The sequence below is a fragment of the Pteropus medius genome, unplaced genomic scaffold (genome assembly GCF_902729225.1).
Source record: "Pteropus medius unplaced genomic scaffold, Ma_sr-lr_union100, whole genome shotgun sequence".
In the NCBI taxonomy this organism is placed as follows: domain Eukaryota; kingdom Metazoa; phylum Chordata; class Mammalia; order Chiroptera; family Pteropodidae; genus Pteropus; species Pteropus medius.
Genome location: NW_024355990.1, coordinates 11,294,718 through 11,300,921, shown reverse-complemented (window position 1 = coordinate 11,300,921; position 6,204 = coordinate 11,294,718). Strand labels below are relative to the sequence as shown.

The 6,204-nt window shown below is 49.6% G+C and overlaps 1 pseudogene; it reads left to right on the top strand.

The window, feature by feature from the left end:
* The first annotated feature begins 5,216 nt into the window (after positions 1-5,216).
* LOC120600453 (uncharacterized) lies at positions 5,217-5,335 on the top strand (annotated as a pseudogene).
* The last annotated feature ends 869 nt before the right edge of the window (positions 5,336-6,204 follow it).

Here is a 6,204-nt window from a genome sequence, read left to right as displayed (position 1 = left end):
TGACTCTTTGACCAATCAGAGGAGGTTGTTGAGGGGTTGCTTCTTTCCCATTTCTCCCCGCCAGACAGACTGGAATAAGATGTAGGTTACATGACTTCCTGGAGGACGGTCCCCCAGCTTTTGAGCAGTGGCCGGTTTGATAATATATCTTCCTCCTGGTACTGTCATCCTGCCCCTCCAGCCTCCCTGCCAGCCTCCCTCCCCTGGTCTCTTACTCCTGCTCCCTGAAATTACACTCCCTAATAAATCGGTAGCACATAAGCTTTTGCCTCGGGCTGTGTTTTTTGGGAATTCAGGCTAAGACAGTTGGCATTTTCCACATGTTTATACTGACTTTAAATGAAGCCATCTGTAAATCTTCCTAGTGATCAGTGTGGCGGGAGAATCCCAAGTTCTTGGGATTATAAAGTACGGTGTGTAGTAAATGCAGACTTGCCCCCCACTCTTTGGATAAGAGGTAGGAGAGTATTAAGGAGGGAGGAAGTGGCGGACTTTGCTGCAAACGTGTTCTGTAGCTTTTCTCACCGTCTGCTTTCTGCCCTTCCTCTCTCCCCTCAGCACACTGCAATCTGACTTCGATCTCCACCCTTTTTCCAGAATAGCTCTTCATCATGTCACATCCGATCCCCACATTGCTTGGTCTCCCAGCAGCATTCGCTTGGGTTACCCATTGCCTACCGAAACACGTTCTCCTGTGCCAAAGTCAGCATCATACCCCACCTCGACAGCAGCGCCTTCTCCAGGGAAGGGTGTCAGGGTCTTTCCTCGGCCTTCTCTATTCCATCCATGTTCTCTCTCCAGATAATCTCATCCAATCCCACGGCTTCAGCTCTGTCTCTAGGCTGATGACTTCCAAGTCACCATCTCCTACCCGTGCCTTTCTCTCAAACCTCAGATTCCCACTACGAACGCATTTCTACTTGGATACCTAAAAGGCAACTCAATCTCCACATCAAGAGTTCCAAAACAAAGCTCTTGATCTCCCCATTAATTTCCTTCGCTCCAGTCTTCCCTATTTCAGGAAATGACACCGCCTTTCACACAGCGACTCCCGTCGAAAACCCTCACGACAGCCTTTTCTTCTCGCTCTTCATCTGATTCATTAGCAAGTCCCGCCGGAGTTATCATCAAGATTCACCCTAAACCCGACTCCTTCTCATCACCTCCACTGCTACCACCCTGACCCAAGTCACTGTAAGATCTTGCCAGGACCACAAGAGCCTCCTAGCTGGCTTCTCTGAGCCTCTTGTGCCCTCTAAATGCAAACGGAGTGATTTTTGTAAAATTTAAATCTGATCGTATCTCATTCCTGCTAAAAATTTTTCCAACAGCATCCCTTGCAAGGAGAATAATAAATCCACAAGCCCCGGCCTGATCTGTCCCCTCATGACCTCCCTGATCTCTGGTCTAGCTCCTTCTTCCCCTCTTCTTTCTGAGACTTGTACTTATGGAGCTTGTCTTAGATTAGCATCTTCACATGATGATCTCTCTTTTTCTGAAATACTTTTCCCCAGATCTTGACATGGTTGGCTCTTCTTGGACTCCTTATCACTTGGGTCACAGCTCAAATGTCTTTTCTCCAAGAGGATGCCCCTGACCGCTCTGGTTAAGGGGGTCCTGGTCTTGAGACCCTCTCTATCCCACTGCCCAGCTTTATTTTAGCCCTGTCACTTACCACTGTCTGAAGTTATCTCTGAATTTATTCCTTCATCTGTGTACTGACTGTCTCTTCCTAGAGTACTTGACCCAGGAGAGTGGACCTCTGTCCTCTGTCCTATTCCCTACTATTCCCCTGGAGTTTAGAATAGTGCCTGGCACACAATGGGAACTCATATTTGTTGGATATGAAATACATATTTGTGGAATTAATAAATGACGTGTGGTAGAATTCTGGGTTGGTTATTTCTCTTCAGCAGGCTATTTAAATGATGAGACGAAGGAGATCGGCGGGTGGTTTGCAACCTTTGGAAATAACTGGCTTTTCAGCTCATTAAGAGATCAATTTCCCTGGCCTCTCTTTCATTACATTGATAAAAATAATTATTTTTTGCCCAAAGAGTAAGAGTCACCAAAGAGCTTATTGCACTGTGAGAAGCACAAGCCATCCTGTGCCTCTGCAACTCATGGGCTTGAAGAGTGTTTGAGCTTGGAGGAGGGCTGAGACATAAAGGACCCAATGTGTGGTGAGTCCAGCAGACAAGAGTACCCCAAGAACCCTTAACTTTGGTGCTGGCTGGCTTGGCATAGGGGTTAATACGTGGTCCCATCTCTGGAGCTTGGACATAGATCCTTCAGACTTCCTCCTTATTCAACAGCTCTGTGACCCTTGGGTAAGTCACTCAGTCTCTCTGTACTCCAGTTTCCCCATTCGTATCAGGATAACGATGATGACAAATTTATCTGCCTAAGGTTTTTATAAGGATTAAATTTATCTATCCCAATGAAATATTTGGCACAGTACCAGGCTGGATTCCTATCTAGTTTGCTAAAAGGGGCCAGGCTTGAGGTGGCAAAGAATAAATATGTTTTTTTTAGGGGAATATTTAACTCTGTCTCACGTCTGTTAAACAGATTAAAAATTCCCTCGGCCCGTCCTGAACCCCTCTCATCTTGCTTCTTTATCTTGTTTTCTGTCTCCTTCCTCTCTTCCTCAGAAGTCTAGGGGGAAAGAGGAAGAAAAGAGGGAAATAAATACTCCCTCCAATATTTAGTGTGTGTGTGTGTGTGTGTGTGTGTGTGTTTGAGGGAACTCTTTAATACTTCCTGGTGTAACCTGCATGCCCCTCAGACACCACGAGGGGGCAGCTCTGCTCACAGGTTCCAGCCGGCTATTTCATCACAGGCATAAATATGCTAAAGTAAAAAGGTCTGAGATCCCTTACATTCTGCTCCTGTTCCTCCTCCGGAGAGTATACTGGCCATGTGCTGGGCATGCTCTCTAACCTCTCACATGGCAGCAGGAAACAGCCGTGGTCTCCTTTTCGTGGTCGCAGTGGCCCAGGTGGTCAATGTGACGAGAGTCGCCCAGGGCCTTGGTGCCAGTCGCAGGAACCGCAGCCCCGGGAATGAACGAGGGCTGCAGGGGAGGCAGAGCCTGAGCTCGTGGGAATTCTCCTTTGTGACTTGAAAGGACAGGGCTGGAAGGAGCCGCGTGAGCGAACAGTGGGCATTCCCTTCCTCCTCCCCAGCACCCACGAGGTTGGGCTCATCTACAGGCTGAGCCCCAAGAACAGGGTTAGGGTGGCTGTTCCCCACTCCCTCCCAAGCAGGAAATCAGAAAGGGCCTGACTCCCTGAGGACATTTCATGAGCAGGAAGTCCTCAGGACAAGCCCCCTCCCCCCACCCCACCCCCGCCCACCCCTTTGTGGGGAGGGCAACACCATGACTTGTGACTGTGTGTTATTGTTGTCCCAAGACAGAGTCCAGAGGCCACTGGGTCTGCTGAGGACGGTGTCGTAGTTTGCTCAGGCTGCAATGACAAATAACCACAGATTGGGTGCCTTAAACAGCAGAAATTTATTTTCTCACAGTTAAGAAGTCTTGAAGTGCAAGATCCAGGCGGCGGCAGGGTTGGTGTCCTCTGCGGCCTCCCTCTCTCCTTGGCTTGCAGACGGCAGTTCTCTTGCTGTCCCTTCAGCATCCCTGGAGTCCCTTCCTCTTCCTTTAAGGACACTGGGCCTACTGGATTAGGGCCCCACCCTAACAGCCTCATTTTCATCTGATCGACTCTACAGAGACCTTATCTCCACATACATTCTGAGATTACACCTTTGTCATGTGAATGTTGGGGATACGATTCAGCCCACAGGAGATTGTCACTCACTGGGCTCAGTTCTCTCCAATGTCAAGGACAGCTAAAAGGTCCACCAGCTTTCATACCCAGCCACTGGGTTGACAGAGGCGTGGAGGGGAGGTGGGAGTAGCGCCCCCCAGGAGGATGGGGTGGCTGTCATTTGGTCACCGGCGGGAGGGCCAGGGAGAACTGTGAAGGTGCTGGTTGGGTGAGGAGGGGTGGCATGAAGCAGGCCCAGCTTCGTGTGGTCAGTGCCCTGCTGTTGGTGGCCATAGCCGGTGGGGAGGTGGGGGATGGAAGGGCAGCCCCAGCAGAGGCACAGGGCATGGCCTGAGAGGTGACCACCCGCAACGGCTGGCTGGTCTCTTGAGTGGGGAATAAAGTGCCCTTCTCAGTCTTACCCTCCTGGGACGAGGCCCCTTTGTGTGTTGGGGAAAGATGAAGAGAGCGAAAAACATTCAGGGTCCAGTTCAGGCCAAGAGGACTGATTAGAAAAGGGACATTTGTACTGTCCAGGGAGATCGCTCAAGTGCCCGAGAGGAGGGTGGGAGAATCTTTGATATTTAAACCCTCCTACCATCCTCTTTGCCTGATTCCTCCTCTCTGGAGCGATGCCTCATGAGCTGATGGCAGGAGGGCAGCCTCCCACATGGCGGCTACAGACGCTGCCCTTCCCCACCGGTGCTGACGCGTGTGTGTGTGTGTGTGTGTGTGTGTGTGTGTGCGGCACTCCGAGGTAGTAAGTACCAGCTGCAGCAGCGGGCAGAATTCCCAGCTCCCCTCACCGCACGTCTCTCGAACCGGGACTGCTCTCTAACACTCGCTCAGCTTCAGACCCACTTGGATCTCCTCACTGTATCCTTAGCTATTAGATCATCTCCCAAGGCAACTGGAACCTTCTCAACCCTGCATTTTAAGGCTCCATCCAGCCCGCCCGCCCGGCTGCAAGATGAGAGTTCTGAAAAAGCAACTTGACGCTCGCTGGTGAAGAGGGCATGATTGTGCTACTCTGGGGTGGCTGTGATATTGCTTCCCCATAGTGTTTATGTGAAGAAAATTTGTTCTTTGGGAAATTAGGGGCTACAAAAAAAAAAAAACTAATGATAATAAAAAGGGGGAGAAAAAGGCCAAGAAATAGATTTCTGAAGAATCCAAAGATTACTGTACCGTCCCCAGTTCTCTCCTGTTTCTTGGGATGAGCTCAGTTTTTCCCTCCCAGGAGTGTGCCAAATGTTTCCAGAGGACTAAACGTCTCTGTCACTTTCCACAGCTGCGGCTGGTGTTAGTGACGTGGTCCCAGCATGGCTGAGGGGGCAGGAGAGATGGAGTAGACAGAAACAGAGGCAGCATGGGGCGGGAAAACAACAAGGCCCTGGGGAACTTGGGCCACACTCTTAGAAGTGTCGAAAGATGGGGATCCGAGCCTCTGGCCATGCCACCCTGAACAGGCCGGATCTTGTCTGATCTTGGAAGCTCAGCAGGGTCGGGCCTGGTTAGTACTTGGATGGGAGACCACCTAGGAAGACCAGGTACTGCAGGCGTTAAAAAAGTAGATCTGAGATGTCTGCCACTGGGAAATCCTTTGTGGGAGTTTTCCTGGAAACTCAGGTGAGGGGTGTGGGTCAGGGAGCACGGGCTGGAGGTTCCTTTTGCTCTGGGAGTTTGGACTACATCTTTCTGGGAAAAATAACATCTGCTACTGTGTCTCTTGCTAAGCAGGCCCACGGGCAGGGAAACCAGAGTCACTCCGAAGGGAAAAAGCGAGGGGAGGACTCTGGTTTTGGCCTTCCAGACGCTTCCCGTCTTGCCCTCTGCAGCAAGCTTATTGCAACTGCCAGATATTTCCAAGAGCATTCCCCACCCATTTTTCCATAGCCCACGCCTTCCCCCATGCCGAGGGGCTTCTGGGTTGGTGGAGTTCAAACTGTGCTATGACGATCAAATAACACATTCGAGTTATAGGAAAATTTAAAACCACAGAATGACATAAATAAGAGAGAAACAATTACCTGTTCTCCTACCTCCCAGAAAACATCACTGATAGGATTGTAATGTAACTTCCTCCTGGTCTTCTTTTTCAACGCAAGCTTTAAAACACGTTTAAACATAGATGAGATAGTTATATTATATATACATATATTGTGTTTTATATATGTGTATATATATATGCATATATATGAATTCCTTTTATCTTGACTTTCCCATTTAACATTATATCATGAGCATTTTTTCCATGGGTGACATTCTTTTGAGAGAATTCCTGACATCAGAGAAATCTACCAAGCAGAGCCTGTGGGGACAGGCTGCCTGCCTCTCTCTGTCACTCGCTGAGAAAGCACAAGGTGTCAGCAGTCAAGGCTGAGCGGAGGCCTGGATCTTACTTACCCCAGCCTGGTGCTCCCTTCCAGGG